Below are 21,918 nucleotides of genomic sequence, written 5' to 3' on the forward strand. Positions count from 1 at the left end.
AAGCGCTGCGTGGGGTTTTACGCTTAAAAACTATTTCTAGAGAGCCTAAAAGGTCGGGCAAAATTTGATGTGATTTAAATTTGGGCATGTGGGGCAACCGCTGTACAAGAGAAAGTGTTGGGAGGGGAGGATGAAGACGGGGCGATGAAATAGGAAAAAAGGGGTCGATAGGAAGGTGACCCCCCATTTTCAGTTGGGCATGCCCATTCCCCACCAGAGTGAAAATATGAGGAGGCGAGGAGGGGAGAAGAGCAAATACCCTTCTCCCCGGGAAAAACAAGGCCGCACAAGGGAGTGCGGTTTTGGGTCGCCAGTAGGCCATCCAAATCGCCCTAAAGTCTTGTCTTTCTGTGGTATGGTGAGTGTTTTGTATGTCACTTGCTTGTTTGACCTCCTGTAGTCTTTCTAGTCGGGTTGCTTTTGGTGTATTGCTGTCATTGTTTTCTCTCTGGAAAATAGAAGGAAAACAATGCTTCAAACACCAAACAGCAGGTTAGAACTGCTTCTTGGTCACACCTGATTCAGGAAGCTGTGCGCGCCAGTTTCAAAAAGTCCATATCCATTGAGAATTGGACACATGTTTGTATGAACTGTTTTACTCAGAATAATCGATACTATAACCTCCCAAAATATTTACTGTTCCTCCTGCACCCTGTATAATATGATTATGACGACCTTATCTCTACTAGCAAATGTTCGATAAGTCATCGATAGGACACCATGGGCCTTCCCTGCAACCTGTCTACAATGCTCGGAGAACTTCATGTCTGACGGTATTGTAACAACCGAGTCCCTTTCCTTCACTACTGGCTTTAGTTCACCTCCACCAAGTATATAAGTTATTTTGGGGTTACTGTTCCCCAGGTTTAAGACCTTGCACTTTACTGGATTAAACCAAAGCTGCCACTTTTCTGACCATCCTCGAAGTGTACCTAGGTCACTCTGAAGAAGCTCTGCATGACGGTGATCATTAACTATTCTACCAATCTTTACATCATCTGCAAATTTAGACATCACTCCCTCTATCCCGTCATCAATGTCATTTATGAAAATCAAAAACAACAGTGGTCCTAATACTGATCCTTGGGGAACCCCACTTCTTACATTAGCCCAATCTGAGGAATAACCATTTATCACACCCCTCTGGCTCCTTACTGAAGCCATCCTGCTATCTGTCTAAGGATTTTCCCTGTGATGTTAACCTGTTCGAACTTATAAAGTAACTGCTCATGTGGAATTGAGTTAAATGCTTTGCTGAAATCTAAATAAACAATGTTGAAATTATTCACTAAATCCAGCTCATGAGTAACCCTGTCAAAATATCTACTGTTCCTTTGTGACCACATTGTAGTATCCAATGAGATTGGTCAGACAAGACTTCCCCTTAACAGAATTGTTAAACATGATTTTCTCTTTATAAAACCATACTGTGTATCCTTCAGAATTCTATTTCTATCTAAATAATCCTGAATTCCGCCCTTAATCATTGTCTTCATGTTTTTCCCTATTGCTGAAGTTAGACTGAAAGGTCGGTAATTTCCCACTACACTCTTAGAATCGCCTTTATGTATTGGCGATATATTGGCACTTTTCCACTTCAACGGAATCTCTCCTGAGTCTAGTGATGCTTTCATAACTAGCCTTAATGGTTCAGTGCACTCACTTGCCGCCTCCCTTAAAATTATAGGGTATATGCTATTAACCCAGGATACTTATTCGCCTGTCAGCTCGAAAGTGTCTTCATTAAGTAATCATGTGAAATTTCAATATCATTTATTATCTAGTTTTCAACTTCACTCCCATAATTTTTCAATGACGTAAAGTGTTTTTCTTCTGTAAATATCGATGCAAAGTGATTGTTGAGTTCATCTGCAAAATCAGCTGGAGTATCTAATAATGTCTCACGTCCATTATATAAGGGTCCGATCTGTGCTTCTCTTCTATGCATGTGTATATGTGAAGAATTGCTTATCCCCACTCTTTGCTCTCTTTGCCAGATATCTTTTAATCTGCCTTTGCCAGCCTATCCTTTTCTGTGGCACTATTACAGATCAATTTGTAGCAGTTAAAGGCTTCAGTACTTTTTATTGCTCTGTAACTTTTCAATGCCGTCTTTTTCTGCTCAAGTAATCTGGCAACTTCATTATTCATCCAACTTGGAATCCTCCTTGTGGAGTAGTTTTTTAATGGTATTTAAGGATTCAAGGCTTCTGTGATTAATGTTTTTAAGGTATACCATAATTCAATTATATTTACTCTCTGTGAGATATCTACCCTGTTAATAGAGTGCATGTAGCATCTTAATCCGTCATAATTTCCTTTCCTGAAATTATAACCCATTCCTTTGCCTTTAACTACTGCTACTTCTCTCTCTCTTCATCGTCCACCGTGGAACTCTGCGATCACTTCCTGCTACTGGTTCCTCTACTGTCAGCCCTATTATATCATCTGGTTCCTCTACTGTCAGCCCTATTATATCATCTGGTTTCTTTACTGTCAGCCTTATTATGTCATCTGGTTCATGGGTGATGATCAGGTGTAGAGTATTCTTTTTCCTACTGCTTTCCCCTGACATGTTGATACAAATAACAATCATCTAGTTAATTTAAAAATTTGTCCCCCAAGTGGAGTTTCCTTCCCATTTGCTCCAATCAATTCGAGGCAAATTAAAGTCGCCCATAATAAGACATTGACATTTACTTTCCCATTCTATTTGCATGTAGAAGCTCTCATTATAAATAACCTTCATAATTACCTGGCCTGTTGATTACTCCCACTCTCATTATACCTTTGCTTCCAACTATCTCACACCATACAGATTCTATACTAGCACGCGAAACGTCTGAATCCGGGAAAGCTTTTGTCGCGCTCAGGCTGCTTTTGATAAGAAACATGACCTCATCATCCTTTCTATGTGCCTTATCCTTCCTAAATACATTGTACATACCATACTGAAACTCATCATCACCTATCTCAGAGTGGCACCACGTTTCTGTAAGACCTATTACGTCAGTCTTACTTGTCCTAACCAACAGTTCGAATTCACTTATTTTATTGACGACACCTCTGACATTACTGTATAAACAATTAAGACTTAGTGTTCTTGAGTAATTAACTACACCGACACACCCCTTGAAGTTATTTACGCTTGCTTCCCTGGTATTAGCTACTCGCTCACTTGAAACGTTTCTGTCCCCAGAACATCTAAATAATATGTCCAGTTGGGGTAACAGATAAGAACTCTTGAGGTATGTGCTAGAGTTATTTTGAGGGCCTTTAAAAAAGTTAGGGTCTATATTTTGACCTTTAAAAAAGTTTGTCGAGCCATCCCAAATTTCATTAAAATCGAACCAATAGAAATCCTTCACTAATATAATTATATCGTAGCTGGAGCGCTGGATACGTTTGTTGCTGTTCGCTGGTTTCAGAAATGAATGGGAAATGTAGCGGACGTGAAAAAAGAAAGTTTCTCGGTTCGCGCATAAAAGTAGACGCTGTTTTGCTTTTTTCTTTCTTTTTTTGTTCTTGTTATGGGGGTTTGATGGCGCATAAGCTGCTATGGCTATAATTGCAACTTATTTACTATTAAAAAACAAACAAACACAAACGGATTTTCTGTTTATACTCCGGGACAACCACACGGTCAGAGGAGTTCACAAGATAGAGAGAATACGAGAAACAGCACCGTATTTAGCAGTCATGGGCTCGAACCCGATCATTCAAAGAACGTGTACTTATGCACCTTCGCATGTAACTACTTGGCTACGGTGGCTGTAAAAAAATTCCGTTTGTCAGGAGTGGGATTCGAACCCACGCCTGGAAGACCAGACTGCGACCTGAACGCAGCGCCTTAGACCGCTCGGCCATCCTGACCTTGCTGTTCTTTGATTAAATATACGATACACGAATATTTCCATCTGAACACAACTGAAACCGAACTACCAAATCTATACCACAACGCACATTCAGCACTGCACAGGCACAGTTCAGTGCAGTGATTTCTGCATTGGTGCGTCATAAGCGTGGAAAAACTGTATTATGAGGCGCTTTATAACCAAGGTAGACATAATGAATATCGCTGAAAATTATTTCCAAAGATTCGTTATTTATATAATTCTACTGCACTTTTCTAATATATGTGTAGTAATTTCTTTTTATTTTCATTAAATATCGATATTAAAATCAATAACAAAAAATAACACGAGGAATCAGGAAGTAATCGTTGCTTTTCTCATATACTGATACGTAATCTTTGATGTTTACCCCTCCCCGCATTAATCAGAAAATTCAAGGCTTTAGTGGAATTGCAGGGTTAAAGAAAATATCATTCGGAAAGGCATAAAACGCAGTCAAGGATTGAAAATGAATTCTTTGCCACTCCTTTTAAAATTTCCATTATTATTATTATTATTATTATTATTAATTTTATTTATTTATTTATTTTTTTTTTTTTTTGTTCAAGCCGTATTTACAATACTGGATACACAGTGTCATTCATAGACGAGCTGGGTAATATTTTCATAATGTTCCAATTGTAAACCAATACATTATAAAAATAGGTGGAGTTTGATAATAATTCATTGTACTGAATATTAGTCAAAACTATTTCATTCGAATGATTACTGCAAAGAACTAATAATAACAAAAGTTGACTGGGACTTAGTAATATTTTCGTTATGTGAAATTTTCGCTAAAATGGTATTTGTTGTAACGGGATTTTACTATATATTGAAAATTTTTAATCAGAAATTCAATAAAATCCTCAAAGCGGGATCAAATGAAAGTCTTCTGTCCCGCAAAGCGACTTGAATTTGTAAATTGGGACTGTCACACTCAAACTAAGATGAGTGACAGCCCTTCATAAGGTTAGATGTAACAAAACGATGATTTTCAGGAAGATTTTATGAAATTTGATTTTTTTGTTTGCTTGTTTTGATCAATGGAACAAATAGAAAATAAAGTTTATATAATAGCGGTATATATTCAGTGCTAGAATGGGCCAGAACGGTTTATTTTTACCTTTTCAAACCAAACTCAAATTCCGTTAAATAAGGATGAAATGCATTCCGTTAAAGAACACTGCTCGACAAAATTAACAGAACAAAATGTTTTTCGTGAATTGTAATGATTACTGTAAATAGCGCCACCGAAGACGAATATTGATATAATAGGCATCCTAGCATGCAAATTCCGAGTATCCAATAGAAATCGATCTACCACCTTACAGAGCCGCACATTACGCAAATTAATTCGGGTTGCGACAACTTCACTTCATTTTCGTTTTTTTTTGGCTTTCTTAGTGTCGAACCCTACGATGTCCTGTCATCAACTGTCTCTTGAGATTGGTTGTGTGTTAAGCTGACTCTGTTAAAAAGCTCAATTCAAGCAAGAAAACTAGTAGTTTGTATCCCATTAACCCCTAAACTACGCAGGATTCGTCGAAACTGGTGCCATGAACATCCGACTTAGAATCTGACAAATGGGGTACAATTCTGTTCTCTGATGAGTCCCGTTTTAGCCTACAAACTGATTCTATACGTAATTTCATCTGGAGGCAACGAAGAATACAGTATTATCCCTCCAACATCGAAAAAAGGGACATTCACGGTAGAGGCAGTGTGGTGCGGAATAATGATTAACGGCCGCAACACCCTGTTCATGTTTTTTATAGGGGCTGTAACTGCACAGAGGTACCGGAACAGATCCTCGAATGCAGGACAACGCCACTGCATATAGAGCTCGATTGATGGAGGAATATCTTGAAACTGAAGATATCCAAAGACTGCTGTGGCCAGCACGATCAACAGACTTAAATCCGATCAAACGTGTGGGACACTCTTGGGTTTCGCATTGCACGCCGACAGCCAACTCCTGGGCCACTTGGTGAGCTACCGTCTGCGCTGATGGAAGAATAGGATTTGTATCCACAGAATGTTATACACACTCTTTTGTCGAGCATGGGTCACCGCTGTCGAGCCTATTTAGCCGTTGAAGGGAATCATACGCCTTACTGATGTCATGTGACTATATTTTCGAGCATCTTGTATTGACTTCTGTAATTTGACCTATTTGGAAATTCTTATACAACCCCTATAAATGTCCCTTATACTTGTCCGAAGTTTCTCGTTGTATACTAATTTCATCGTTATTCTATGATACATCATCACCATACCAAATTTTGCTCTGCTTCATCGCAAGCTGCACGAGTTACACCATGTTTTCTACATGTTCTGTTAATTTTGTTTCACAGTCATCAGCATCAGTAATTCAGTCTTGTGACTGGCCAGTTCCCCTGATGAGCTGTCGCCACCTTTGTCTCTCCTGTGCCGTTTTAGTTCCTCCAACTTTTGAAGTCCTGCTTCATCCAGTAACGTTGAGCAGTTAATATAAAAAAAGAAAACTTTTGTAAAGTGATAATATAGTCATTATGAATTCCAACGGTCATTGTCAGTTGGAACACATTCCACTAATTGTAGAGTCTGATATTATCAAGAAGTGGAGTATTAGATTTACACGAGCTGGATAATATTTTGATAATTTATTCTTATTTTCGTTGCCAAAAATCCTATCGACTGTTAATATTTTAAATTCGAACACTTGGAATATAGTAACTTTTCTTTAGCGTTTTCTTAATATACACCGATGAGCCAAAACGTTATGACCAGCGAGTATTAAAAGCGTTATTCAAATTGAAGCATCTGCAGGTGAACTACGGCGCGGGCCGGTGCACGGTATAAAAAACCCCGTTAAACAGTGTTACTCTTGTTCTTCAGATGGGAAAGGCAGCGAACTTAAGCGCGTTGACAAAGGTCAAATTGTAATGGCTAAACGACTGGGTCAGGGCATATGCGAAACGACACGTCTGGTGGGTTGCTCACGGTCAGCCGTGGTTAGTACCAACCGAAAGTGCTCCGAGGAGGGGAAACCCACGAACCGCCGCGAGGTGTTGGACGACCACGGCTCATCGATGCTCGAGGTGAGCGATGGCTCTCCCGGATGGCATGTGGCAACAGAAGGGCGACTGTGGCGCAACTCGCTGGTAATTGGAATGCTGATGATGGGAGTAATGTGTCAGAACACACAGTAAATCGAACCCTGCTGAAAATGGGGCTGCGTAGCCGCAGGCCACTCCGAGTGCCTATGCTAACCACGGTTCACCGGCGACAGCGCCTACAATGGGCAGGCGAGCATCGAAACTGGACCCTTGAGTGATTGGAAAAAGGTCATCCGGTCTGATGAATCACGTTTCCTGTTGCACTGTGTGGACGGTCGGGTACGTGTGAGTCGTTTACCTGGGGAAGTGATGGCGCCTAGATGCACCATGGGACGAAAACAAGCCGGTGGCGGCGGTGTCATGCTTTGGGCGATGTTCTGCTGGGATACCCTGGGTCCAGTCATCCACATGCTGGCCGCTCTCTGGTATGGTGTATGATTTCACCGAACTACCTAAAGTTCTGTGAAATCGTGGAGGCTTGAGTCTGCTATATCCACTGCAACTCCAGCTCTTCTGCTGCATTTCTGTTCCTGGCAGCTCCTTGTGCTGACATTTCTGTTCTCGGCAGCTCCTGGCGCTGCTGGCTTTCCAACAGACTGTGAACAGATGTAGCTCTTTCCAATGAAGTTTGGACTTTGTTTGAAATTTTAATTATATGTATATTTATTTTTTGTAATTTGATTATTTTCAGTTCGTTCATATCAATCTTTTTTGATCATGGCAGGTTTTTTCCCCTCCGTGTACTTGGGGAAACAGGAGAAGGAGTATATAAGAGTACTGCTAAATTATGTGTAACTGACAGCGGGGTTGCCATTGGTTGGCTGGGACCACTTTAAGTAATAAATATCAATATCTAAACATCATTGTCTGCGTGCTTAGCACAGTGGTATCGTCACCCCATCCCCACGAGGGGTGGAAAAGGCCCGGGTTCAAATCCCGTCGATGACGCGAGGAACTTTAATGGGCTTTTTTTTCACTCCGTGGCTGAGTAGGTAGATAGCAAGGTTTTTCCCCCAGAAACTGGGGTTTTTCGTCCAGCAAAACAGACAAATCGACCCTAGAATACACGCAATTAACAGACATAAGACACACAGCACGGCAGATGAATTTAATTATTCGGGTGGCCTAAAAATAATAGTTTGGTTTATCTAAACATCATTGTTGACCAGGTACACCCTTTCATGGCAACCGTCTTCCCCTCTGGTGGTGCCATCTTTCAGCAGGATAATGCACCATGCCACACCGCCCGGATTGTTCGAGACTGGTTCGCGGAACATGAGGAAGACTTCCAGGTATTGCCCTGGCCTCCAAATTCCCCAGACATCAATCCCATCGAGCATCTGTGGTTTGTGTTGGAACAGCAACTCCGATCTGCGGCTCTCAACCACGGACCTTACATGAGTTAAAGGATCTGCTGGTTATGTGTTGGTACCAGATACCACAAGACACATTTAGAAATCTTGTAGCGTCCATGCTTTGCCGGATACGAGCTGTTTTGGCTGCACGTGGAGGATATTAGTTAAGTGGTCATAATGTTTTGGCTCATTGGTGTTTTGAGAAGTTCGAACGTGTAGTATTTTGAGAAGTTCGAACATGCAAGATTCATATGTTACTTAAAAAAAAACATTATAAACGCATATACATGTATAAAGTGGTCAGTCGGTCTCGTGCAACTGCTGCGTGCTTTTTCTTCCGGAAACTCAGAATTTGTCCAGTAAACTGGCAAAGCGGCACAATATACCCAGACTTTATAATATTTATAAAACAGACACAATATACCAGCGATGACCTTAATAGTCCTGTGAGAGCCACACAAAATAATTTTCGAAGATTTGAGAGAAGGGGGTCTTCGAAATACATCGATGACTTTTAATAAATTAAATTCATGTAGGCAGAAAAATTTTATTTTTCAAATCAACCAATTTAAAACTCAGTTGATAGCTTCTCTTTTAATATTTAAATGCTCATTAATGAATAAATTTAAAAATATATATATCTTGTAACGTGTTGTAAAATGATGGAAATATGCAGCCAAAATTTGAATTTATTATGATTAATTTTATATCTATTTAATTTAAGTTTGAAGACAAAACTGTACAGTATTTGCTGTGAATTTTTAGTATTTTCATAACTCAAGGTATAGTTATGAAAATACAATTTATTTTTGTATGAATAAAAGTAAATGCTCGAATTTTTTAAAATTCTAACCGCTGTTAAAATCATTAGATATCTGGTTGCTGCCCATGAGTTTTTCTTTTATAATGTTATGTTAATAAAGATATTATTTTGATATATGAATTTTCCCACTCTATCTTTCCCTGGGAGCCGCATTTCAAGCGTCAAAGAGCCGCAAGCGCTTCGCAAGCCACGGTTTGGCCACATCTTACATGTTACTCTTCTTAGCTGCTTTGTCGGCTTAACACAAGCCACCACCTTTTGATCACCTTTTTTCTTAAAGAATGGTACCCATTCTTCTCAGCAGTGCTCAGAAAATGAGTAAGCAAAACTCGCTAGCACTTTATTTTAATTCTTCACCTGAACTCTTCCTAAAAGAGAACTTTAGGAAGTTTTCTTTTAGCCAGCGAGTTGTTAATTATCGGAATAAGTTACCTTTTTGGATGGCACATGCTGACAGCTTGATTATATGAAACTCTTTTTTTTACCTCGCAGACAACTTGCACTAGTGATATTTTATTGCATATAACAAAACATTTGATTGGATAAAAATTTTAAATTTAGAATAAAAGAACCTTATTTTACGATTTCTGTCCCAAAATCTTCTCACAACAGATTAAACTTGTTTCAGTCTACAGTCCCGTAATAAAGCAGTCCATCTGCCATACAGGAATGAAGAAATCTAATTAATAAAGTCATTGTTATAGTTCAGTCATTCTATATTTTGCTTAATTAATATCCTTATGATCGCACATAAAGTTTGCTACGAGTAATAGAAAAAATATACTGCATTTGCTTGAAATTGTTAATGCTTTGTCCGATGGTTATTTATAAACAATTATTTCCCCCTGGTGTCACTTTAGCGAACATTCATTATTTCCATAGAAACGCATTGTTCTCAAATAACTTTAGTTGCCTACGCGTATGTATATTTTAATTAAATTATTTTATATATTTTATTTTTATATATTTTATGCAGACTAGAAATAAACTTTAAAATAACTAAAAAAATTATATATTTTATTTTTATATTTATGCACACTAGAAATAAACTTTAAAATAACTAAAAAATATATATATATATTATTTTTATATTTATATATTTTATATATTTTTATGCAGACTTTAAAAAAACTTTAAAATAACTAAAAGATTTGCACAAGAAATTTTATATCACTAATTATCAAGTAAGAAATTTTTTGTAGTTTTAATATATATATTAGTGACCAATGCACAGGAAAAATTTTCCAATAAATAGGCGTAGTTTGCAAAATTGGTAGTGCTATAGTTAGTCTTATTAATAGAATCCTGTTTCTAATATTTATACATAAGATAAAGGAATAGAATTGTATGGAAACATTAAATTTCCGTAAGATCTCGTACGATCCACGAAGTGCACTTGATTGGCGTTGTAAAGATACTTTAAATTTTTCTTGATATGAGCATTTCTTTTAATATTCATGTAACTTCCATAGCGGCTAGCACAGTTTTTACGATCGCTGTCCTTCATACCACGTGGAATAGACTCAAGTTCGAATCCCGTCGAGACAGGAGAATTTTTATTAGCATTTTTCATATCGTGACAAAGTTAGTCACTCTCGGCCGAGGGACTACATAGTTTTCTCTCCAGAAATTCTAGGATTCTAATTCAGTAAATCGACCACAGAATACAGCAGTACACGTAATTCACATGCATTGTATACTGACTCCTCATAATCTTAGCTACCTCGGCATTAATTCCAAACAATCACAACCAATTATGATTTTACATGAATTGAAAAATATGCAACATAAATGATTGTGCAAGCTTTGGCTCATTAGAGCAATACTTATAAAACTGGCCAGGAGAACAATACTGACTTGATTGTTCACACTTTAAGTAGGTTATTGAATTATTACGTTAAACTTAGATGATTCATAGACTTCGCTGACTGCTTGTGCAAGAGGAGATGTCGAAAACAACAAGATTTACTTTCCTGGCTCTTTATACGGATTATTTTTGGTCAAGGCCTTTTACCGTTTTAGCAAACTGTTTTGAAGCGTTTTGCAAGAGTTTGTCGTCTGTAAAACTCTTTTCGGGCTTTACCAATATATGTTAGAAGGGTGAGAAAGGCGGAAAGAATAAACCTTGGAATAGTTTCGATGATTGCGGAACCAGTCAAAAATACAATACACAACCGGTTTCTTGCTTTCCGTAAATATAAGATGATTACAATATTACCGCTTCCCTTCGCCTTGATTACATAATTTCAATACTTGGATGACAAATAGCATATTTTTTTTTATTTTCATTGGCGAATTCTAGAATAAGTTCAGCACTGCTTCATGTAATGTCATATGAGAGTTGAGTAGGCTGACTGTGGTCCAGTGATTACGTACTGTGGGGGTGGGGTTGGTTTATTATATTTTTTTTTCTTTGTCTTTATTTACTTATTTTTTTTATTATTATTTATATATTTACTATACCCCACTTTGCATCTGACTTGTTATCTCACAGAAGAATTCCGGTTCTGAGGGAGTTTCTATATTAGTGCACTCCTCCTTTGGGTTTTGCTGTGTTTTCAGAAATGACCAAACTCCATTTTCATTAAGTTAAATACAATTAGTTTATTATACATATTCACAAATAAAAAAAATCTAGCAAATCATTACACATTATTCACTTGATATAAGTACATAGCATGGATTACGTTCCTGGTCATTAGGTTCTCCTATCCATCATCTTCTTCTTACTATTGGGTCACTAACACTCTCCTACGATCAGTTTAACTTAACTCTTTCTTAAATACAATTGACATTTTGTTTATTATTCATACTTATCTAGCACAATCCTACATTCTTCTTCATGGTTAATACATTTCTTCTTCTGGAAGTAAATGTCCACTTTACAAATTATTCTAGGCTAGTCTCACCCTAACACAACCAAATTACCCGTTAATGAAATATACCATTGGTTTATTTATTTCTTGATTCTCTCAGGTAAATTTCAGCATTTAGCGACTAATTGCACCACTTCTCTACCTCAGTAACATTATATAAGTTAACATACAACTCTAACAGCTCTGTTGATTAACTCTACCAAAAGGTTTTTATTCTACATTCATTAAAGTTAGGAAGATGAAACGTAACGATGAACTACCCTCTTTTTAAACAATCCTTATGACATATCTGCACTTATCTATAGAATAAGTATTGAATCAACTATATGCATCCCAAAAGAATTCCCTTTAACTATTATCTATCTTTAGCTACAGTCTTTTGTACTACCTAATGGTACAAATGCTGTTCAGCACTTACTTCTGGTGAGCTGAATTTCTCAGCCAATACTAGGATCGGTCTTTGACTTTCTGCTCTGCATCGGGGTCCACCCTCAGTCTGAGATCGCTTTTCTTCAGCTTCGGAACTGCTAACATCTGCCAGGGATACTATTCGCTTCGCCGATCATTCCTGGTGTCATATCTTTCTTCGCTGTGCCTGATAGGAGTCGCTTCCCTTTGCTTTATTTCTCTCTGTAGGCTGCAGGACGGTCCGGTGTTCAGTAAGCATTATCTCGCTGTTCTCCTAAATATATCTCTCGGTGGACGCTTTCGGACTTCTATATCCCATCTCGAGAAAGTTCCCTTTACTGTAACTTATGTTTGTTTGTTTGGTTGGTTTTTAGGAGCATTAGCAACTAAGGCCATATTGCTCCGGGATATGCGGTGGTCATTCCTTGACCTTTCCGCATTCTCCGTGTTTGGTGGTGACGGGCTCGAACCCCGGTCTAATCAAGAAGCGTGTGCTACGCACTGCTGCTCCTTCCCACCTGGCTACGGAAGCGCCTACTGTAACTTATCTATACTTTACTAAAGCTATCAAAACTTAGCCAACTCACAATAACTGGTTCTACTGGTGGATCACTTCCGGGGACTGTTTCCCGAGCCTACCTCTCCGAAAAAAAAAAAAAAAAACTTTCATCACCCTTCTAAAGTATACCTCTCCGAAAAACTTTCATCACTCCTCCGAAAAAAAAACTTTTTATCACCCCTTCTTTTCGCGCGCTCTTCCCATTTTATTTCCCAAAATTTCGTAATACCCATCCTTTCCTCAACCAATCATTTCTATCTGACCATCATCATCTCCATTCTCATTTGCCTCGACCCATGACAGGAAGGTCGAGCTCCTTGCGGTGTATAAAGGAGACTTCCGGTTTCCAGAAATTTCTCGAACGTTCTAGTAAGATGACCGGAAATTCCATCAGCTCAGAATCCTTCTAGAACCATCCAAAAAACACCTGCGTCCATTTACTTGGTTCGTCTCGCCTTATTATGAAACGACCACGCCTGCTCTGTTAACGATAAACCAGGCCACTCCCCGCTGGTACCCCTATTGTAATCTCTGGAGCACTCCGTCCCTTGCCATTCTATCAATTGACCCCCCCCCCCCCCCACTGTTCCGTCTCGATATCTTCACTTGCTGCTTCAGGTTGTGGGCGCTGATCGTATATCTCTTTCTAATGTTTATTTTCACGGTATATTTACATTAACTCTAGCTCTTACATTAACTATAGCTTCCACTTAATTTAATTCCATTAACGTGAAACTCACTATCTTAAATATTTGTGACTTTAAGTGTTTTCTTGTAAGGTTTACAATAGCACTCTATCTAGCGTTCTTTCTTTAATTATATTGATATTTAATTTAATTTGTAAGACTTTGTGTCTTACAGTACGTAGTCACTAAAGCATATATTGCGTGATGGAATCTATACAAAATATAAATTTTAAATGTGACTTTATTTATCGGCCTCCTGTGTGTGTGTGTGTGTGTGTGTGTGTGTGTGTGTGTGTGTGTGTGTGTGTGTGTGTGTGTGTGTGTGTGTGTGTGTGTGTGTGTGTGTGTGTGTGTGTGTGTGTGTGTGTGTGTGTGTGTGCTGGGGTCTGAGGATCTGGTTGGCCATTCCATACGGTTATACTCTCCATCTGAAGCAACTGGTTCACAAGAAGAACTCTATGAATATATGCATTATAATCCGTCAAAATTCCTCCAGCAAAAGGCAAACATAAGCATCTCATCTGGATCCTCAGAACTGTGAATTCCTTGCGGGAACATATGGAAACGCGAGAACACGTGATCATGGCTAGCTGAATCGCATGCCTTTTTCTATTCTTAAATGTAATTTTGTTCCCCATTTCCTCTGTATGAATTTACGTGCAATCCGACTAAAGACTTAATGTGCACTTCAATTCTTCAGTAAAGAATATCATGGCCTATTGCTCCTAGCTCAGTCAACATATTAACAGTATCAATCCACAACAGGCTGATTTTTCAAGGGAATACTGATAGTCAGCTTGTATATAACTCCTATTATAAAGCCTTCTGTAGATGGTATGCCTGGATACAAGTCCTCCTGTAAATCTACCAAGCTTTGAAGCAAGTTACCTTACTGTGAAATCTCTGGCTCCTCGCAATTAGGGATCATTTTGCTTGAAAATGACGATTGCAGTACAATCTTGGAAAGATCTTCGAGAGAGAGTTTGCATGTTTTGGGACTAGTTTCACAGTCTGCTTACAGGACTGCGAGTCCCGTTCAGCCTACCTGGCTACTTCGGATCTTTGCCCTGCATCTATTTTCTCTATTGTTTCGCACCGCAAGGAACTATCCAAACGGTTTCTTTGAAAATCTATAATGAGAGTGATAAACGCAAAATACAGCAGTTCTGAATTTCCCGAATTGAATGTTGTAATAGATTGTGCGCTACTTCATGTGATCCAGCGCAGACCTTGAAACAGAAAATTTATTGAAACGAACACTCGTCAAAATATGCAGGAGGCAGTTAACGCGCGTATACGAGGGCTGTTCAATAAAGAATGATCATATATTTTTTTCATAACATACCTTTATTAATCATTCGTATTTCGATAGTCATTTTCAAACTAGTCCCCATTTTATAAAATGCATTTACTGTAACGTTTCTGCCGGTCTTAAAAAACATGGCGGAAGCCATTTTTTGACATGCGTTTGAGAATTGCCTCCGATGTCATTACAACTTCTACTGACGACTGGAAACGTTTTCCTCGCAGCTCCTTCTTTAACTTTGGAAATAAATAAAAATCGCAGGGAGCAAGGCCAGGGCTGTAGGGCGGATGAGGAACACATTTGACATTAATGCTGGATAAGTACTCGATGACATATGAGTAATGTGAGGTCTCGCATTTTGGTGATGCATCATCCACCCACCTGCGTGCAATTGTGGTTGTTTGCGAGAATGTGATCACACAAAGTGTACAGTGCAGTTCTGTAGTAAGGTCCAGCAACAGCGTTATGACGTGACACAACATGCTGGAAAATAATTCTTTGAATGTCAAAAAAGAAAAACGAAAAAAGAAAAAAAAGAGAGATGACCATAACCTTTCCTGCAAAAGCCACAACTTTTTTTCGTGCTGGTGATGACGTAGACCTCCAAACAGTTTTTTTGCTTGCTCTCTGGGTCGAAATGATGAGGCCATGTCTCACCGCCGTTATCACCTTGTGCAGAACCTCACCATCATCAGTAACCATCCGTTGCAGTTACTGACAAACCACCGTGCGAACTTGCTGTTGCTCAGGTGTGGGTAGTCTTGGAACCCGGGGAACACAAACATGTGCCATATGCAAATGGTAATCGAGAATATAGTGCGTATTTCCTACTGATATTCCAACATCTCTGCCAGTTGCCTTATGAAGATCTTCTCTCACGATTACAGAAGCGGTTTTTATGGTTTCATGTGGTGACAGCAGTGAGTGGAACTCCAGAACCGCTGGTTTTTGTGATTTAAACGCGTCTACCTTTAAACATTCTAAACCATCTGCAAGCTGAGCTATATGGAAGGAGCATAGATTCACTATAAACCTCTTTTAACATTTCATAGGCTTCAGCTGATGTTTTCTTGAGACGGAAACAAGATTTGAGAGCAGCATGCTGTTTTTCGCGTGTCACGTCCATTGTTATGTAGCCGAAACTGAACAGGCATAAACTTGACTGACCGGTAAGATCTCACAGTACGCACGAGTCAACTGCGCAGTTGCTATGTAATGCAGCTTGGTTTGGTCTTAAATTCCGAAGCTCAGCTAGAAATAGCAAGCAGTGAGGTTGTTCATGAAAAATTATGATTAATCTTTATTGAACAGCCCTCATACATTACATTACCGAAGAGTAAAACGAACCGGAACGGCATTACGGCGTTAATCCCTAAATGATCGGGATATTGCCGGTTGGGCGGAATGAACATCAGAATGTCGCAAGGCCCATTGAATACGTAATCGCACAAATTTTAAACATCGTAAATTCAAGAAACTGGCATCATTTTTAACACCAAATTGAAAGTTATTATCAAAACAGTAAGAATTCTTGTCGAACTCGGCAATAACATCTTCGGTTTAAGTGATAAATTACTTTACGATTATGTCAAGAAACCTTGATCCACTAAAAGTTACTCCTCGTTCACTCTTAAAAATAGAGTGAACCAGGAGTCCTTGAGGTCCTTGTTTTTTTCTCTCACAGACCAAATAAAGAGAGCATGCTTTTTCATATTCTCAGATCTTTTTGGTTCCCTCAGTTTTATGAATATGGGTAGTGTTAAAAATTAGAATAATTTTCATCATAATGAAATAATGAAATATTGTATTTTTCTTTGAGTATTACTTTTCTCAGAGTAGACTAATTCGTGTCTTATTTTTCAAAAAAAATCCCCATTTCTTTTTATTTTTCTCCACTTTTTTTTCCTAACCATTCGTCGCTGGAAGTATTGTTTTTCCATAGTTGAAACAATATTGCCAAAACATTAAAGCAAGTTGATTCTTCATCTTTTTAACTTAAACAGGGCTGAATTAAGGATTTCGTAAGGCACTATAGTTCGTAGGATTTTGATTCATATAATTAATGAAGAATAAATTATTTTTTGTTTTTGCTGCTACGCACATTGAGACTAATTTTAAAAATTACACTAGTAATGCAACAAACAATAGGGATCATGGATTTCTTCGTTTACTGATCACAGTGGCTTTCATTGTAACCCCCCCACTTACTTTAAAAATGAGTTTAAAAATTGTTCTTTAGTAAATTTAAGTTTTATATCAGAATTCACATTTATTGTACAGGTTGTCATCTATTTACGCCGCTTAAACTATAATGATACCAATATTTTATAATATAGTTTTTGATACGAGTCTCAAATTTCACTATAACGACATTATCAAACTTGAGAGAGGAGACAGAATTATTTTGCTCTGCGTAAGGAGACAGTGCGTCATTTGTTGGCTACTATGTAGCGTTACATGTGGAGTAATGTGTATTAATTATCTATCAGTTTGATATTCACTGTGAGAATATAGTATACAAATCCTATTCAAATCGCTGGGCATTCTAGAAGTATATCTGTCTATCTGGAAAAGGACCAATAAATACAGCTTCACGTGTATGCATTGGTGGAAAGATCACAGAATACACACATCTCTCTCTCTCTCTCTAGACGAGATTTCTGTCCCCGAAGTACCAAGAAGAGTCCCTCCTCTCTCTAACTTAACAAATAATAGAAATATTGTTATCGTTATTATCATTACTATCGCAATCACCCACGTTTATCCCAGATTTGGTTCTGATATTTATCACCTAATTTTACTGTCTGAAACTGATCTTAAAAACACTCTTGGTTTATTAAGTAAAGACCAGACACGAGAACCAGAGGATTCGTCGACTTTTCCTGGAAATAAAATCATTTCCAGTGAATAAAACTATTTCTTTCCTATTTGCTTTATTTTTCATTTTAACAGTTCTTTCCATATTGGAAAAATACCCTTCTAGACTCAAAGATACTTATATCATTGTAAAAAAAAAGAATCTTAATTTGTAATTAATAACTATCCAATCATTGCCCAGTTAAATTTTATAGCCGAAATATTTGACATCATGGTAATACGTAAATTTAGAAATCTTTTCTCTCCTGCTCTGCATGGTTTTCGATCCGCACATCAGATCTTAGACCACGATAGACAGATCGAACATGATTTACGCCATCTAAGGTTTTTAGATTTGGTATAAATCTTTTTGCACAATATTCTCCTAGCAAAATTGTAATTTCATGGAATTAGAAATCCATTGTTTCACTCACCATAGAGATCTGCGCTAAGCTGCTCCCTATTTATATGAACAATTTAGCTTTGATATTCAAGAAATTTTCTGTCCTTTTTTATCATTTGCAGTTGATAGCAAAATATTCACAGAAATGTTGTCTACTGCGATTTCGAAAGACTTATCCAAGCTGGACAAGCACAGGTCAGTCGGTACCGCCACAAGAAATAATCACATTTCCAAATGCGATTCCAAACCTTTGCTCACAAAAATAAAAAAATAAAAATATCTACCCATAGGGACTGAGTAGTGGTATTTATATCATTGTTATTGTTATTATCATTTTGCATATGGTGCAAGGAAGCCTGAGGCTTTTGCTGCGCCAGCCAAAAAAAAAAAAAAAAAAAAATTCTTAAGTTACCCTAAGAGAGAGAGAGAGAGAGAGAGAGAGAGAGAGAGAGAGAGAGAGAGAGAGAGAGAGAGAAGTAGAAGGGAATCACCAAGGAAGAGAAGAATGATGATATCGAGCTCAGGACCCTGGGTGTGCCAAGCCCATACTCACCAGATGTGAGGCCCTAGGGTTACCCATGCTTCTTTCAAGGCACATGTAATGGAAGTCACCAAATTAGCTTATAGAACTTTAGAATTTCTTTATAATCATTCACTAATGTTTAAAAATGTTCTCATATGTCGTCATTTATATGTTACTTTGGTTTTGACCATTTTAGAAGAAGCATCCGTAGTCCGAGATCCTCAGAGGTCCGCTAACATACCTTTACTGGAAAGAATCAACAAAAAGCAATAAGACTCTTATTTCGTTTGGATTCTGTTATTTATCACATGAAATTTTAATTCACCCACTTACAAAGATATAGTTTGTCTCTTATGCAACCGCCGACTTCTGACCACCAGGTTGATTGATAAACTAGTAAAATAACAGTCTACAGATCTCGAGTAAAGAGTGTTTAAATTTATTCGTAGGAATAAACTTTCGCCCACGCAGTCTTTTCCTAATAAGCTATCGTTCGGAAAGAGGGAAATTCAGTCTTCTTTTAAGTTTTTTTTAAACATAGCAATAAGTTCAACTTAGACCCGTTCCAAGGTATTACCATTTTTGTTTTTTTAATTCTTCATCAGAATCTGAATAATTGCAGTTTTTCCTTAATTATTAATTAGATTTACACAATGAGCCAAAACATTATGACCAGCGAGTCGTTATGCAAATCGAAGCAACTGCAGGTGAACTACGGCGCGTGCGCGGGTCGGGACACGGCATAAAAAACACCTGATACTGAGCTCTGTTAATCAGTGTTACTCTTGTTCTTCAGATGGTAAAGGCAGCGGACTTAAGCGAGTTTGACAAAGGCCAAATTGTAATGGCCAGACGACTGGATCGGAGCATATCCGAAATGGCACGGCTGGTGGGATGCTCACGGTCAGCCGTGGTTAGTACCTACCGAAAGTGGTTCGAGGAGGGCAGAACACACCCACAACCTAGACGACGGTTATGGGTGTGTTCTGCTCGTCGATGGTGATACCATCGATCAAAATTTTGCTCAGTATGCGTTTTCCGGGTGGACCATCCAGTGTTACGGAGTCTGACTATAGATAACGCTATATAGATAACAAAAACAGAACCTAGACGACGGTTGTTGGTGTGTTCTGCTCGTCGATGGTGATACCATCGATCAAAATTTTGCCCAGTATGAGTTTTCCTGGTGGACTATCCAGCATCACGGAGTCTGACTTTGTGATCTTTTTCCAAACTCATTCATTGGCTATATGTTACTCGTACACTCGGGCATCTTAAAGGCTTCTGAAGGTCGTTAATGGTGATCAACCTGGCTTGAGAAGAATGGTCGGTACACTCTCTCTCGCTCACTGGAGTGCGATTTTTCCAACAGTTGATTTTTAGTATTGCCTTCTTTCTGCTATCTGGTAACTTACTATCACACCTTTTGTGTCTGCGCAAATTACAAAAATTACAGTGATTATAATCGCTGTCCTCCCATCACCGGGTGGAAAAGGTTCGGATTCGAATACCCTCAATGAGGCGGAACTTTTATGGACTTTTTTTCACCCTGTGGCCGAGTTAGTTTGTCTTAGGCATGGATAGCAAAGTTTCCCCCACAAGAAACTCGGCGAAAACAGGCGAGCTGAGAACACACGTAATTTTTCCAAATATTACACACAGGCAGGTGAATGAGTTCTTTGGTCGCCCTAATATGACACTTTATTTTGTTATCACATCTCTCGTGAAGTGTGATATTTTACTAACTTAACATACTAGATTCTTTTCTCGTCCTATTCTGTTTTTGTACCGCTACCTACCTGCCATTTAGTTTCTGGAAATAATTATTTCCAAGGGTTGGTGTGTCCCCGTATATGCTGGAGGACAGTGTATATGTATCATTGCATTTCATCGTATTTAGTTCAATTTACAATTTTACTCATTTCACTTTACGAATTCAAAGATAGTTTCACAAATAAGTCATCGGGTTATCTTTCCTTAATAAATGTACAGTGTATACATTTTTACCCCTTAAGGAGTTACACGCTATTGTTTTAGTATTAGTATTAATAGTGGAAAATGATACAAGAAAGCAAGGTTATACAGCATCAATCAAAAAAAAAAAAGGAAAAAACTCTTAGCACTTTCCATATCTGTTTATTTACTATCTGTTTTCTAGAAGGCCTATAGAAAATTTTTTAAATTTATATTAAAATATACAATCGAAGAGTTATAGACGTGGGAAATATAAATGTTAGTTCTTTTACACTAACGGTATTTCAGTTTTTAATTTAAAAAAAAATACGTTTTTTTTTCTTTTTTCGTTGTTGCTTTACAAAATCGGTTCAAAATTAAAATGCAGTCTAATTAAAACAACAACAAAAAAAACCTTATAAGTGGTAGAGTTTACACGGGCATATTGGAATGTATAACTGAAGACACTCAAGTACTTTATGCTGTGTATTTTAAATCTGTCTTACCTTCTCCTTAGCAAGACCGCAACAACAAAAGTAAGATTTCTGACAGTGAAATCACAGATTGCAAAGTAGTCGCTGGTAAAGTGATTGCTTGCTTGCTGTCTGTGGAAGAAATATATCACAAAATCTGTTCCAACTGCTTTAATATTTTTAATTATACGTGCATTACTTGCGAATAAGCTTCAGTTAAATCAGCTTTGCTTATTTTTAATTCTTCACTGGAATGTGTTCAATAGAAAAATCGATTGTTTTTTAAGAACTTACAGTTCTAATTGTTTCCTTGGTTTTAAATGATCTTTTATGTATCACGGCCGAAATTGTATACAGTACTGTATTGAGGTTACAAGAATTATAAAATATTCTCTTAGATCTAAGCTTTTCAGAATATAACGTACCTTAAATAGCAACTTGATATTATGTTCCTCGACATTAAGGCAGGTTTCGACAATCTATCCATCCATGCACTATATGCCATACTATGCGATTACTTCAAAATCTTTGGCCACATTTTAGTTCTTAAAAAGCTCCTACAGTCCAGGTCCTTTTGCATCAGAAATCAGAACCATCACCACCAAATTCTCAGCTCTAGAGGGCTCCCCCCCCAATGGGGTGTTCTCTCTCTCTCTGCCGCTCTCTTCGCTGCATCTTTAGAACCCTTCCTCGCAACTCATGC

General features: G+C 38.0%; 1 non-coding gene across 1 annotated transcript; it reads right to left on the bottom strand.

The window, feature by feature from the left end:
* Window positions 1–3,789: 3,789 nt before the first annotated feature.
* Window positions 3,790–3,873, bottom strand: TRNAL-CAG (transfer RNA leucine (anticodon CAG)). The gene has a single exon. It is a non-coding gene; the product is annotated as a tRNA-Leu (tRNA).
* Between the last annotated feature and the right edge of the window lie 18,045 nt (window positions 3,874–21,918).

This window comes from Mastigoproctus giganteus, chromosome 2 (genome assembly GCF_048544385.1).
Source record: "Mastigoproctus giganteus isolate SK-2022 chromosome 2, ASM4854438v1, whole genome shotgun sequence".
Classification (NCBI taxonomy): domain Eukaryota; kingdom Metazoa; phylum Arthropoda; class Arachnida; order Uropygi; family Thelyphonidae; genus Mastigoproctus; species Mastigoproctus giganteus.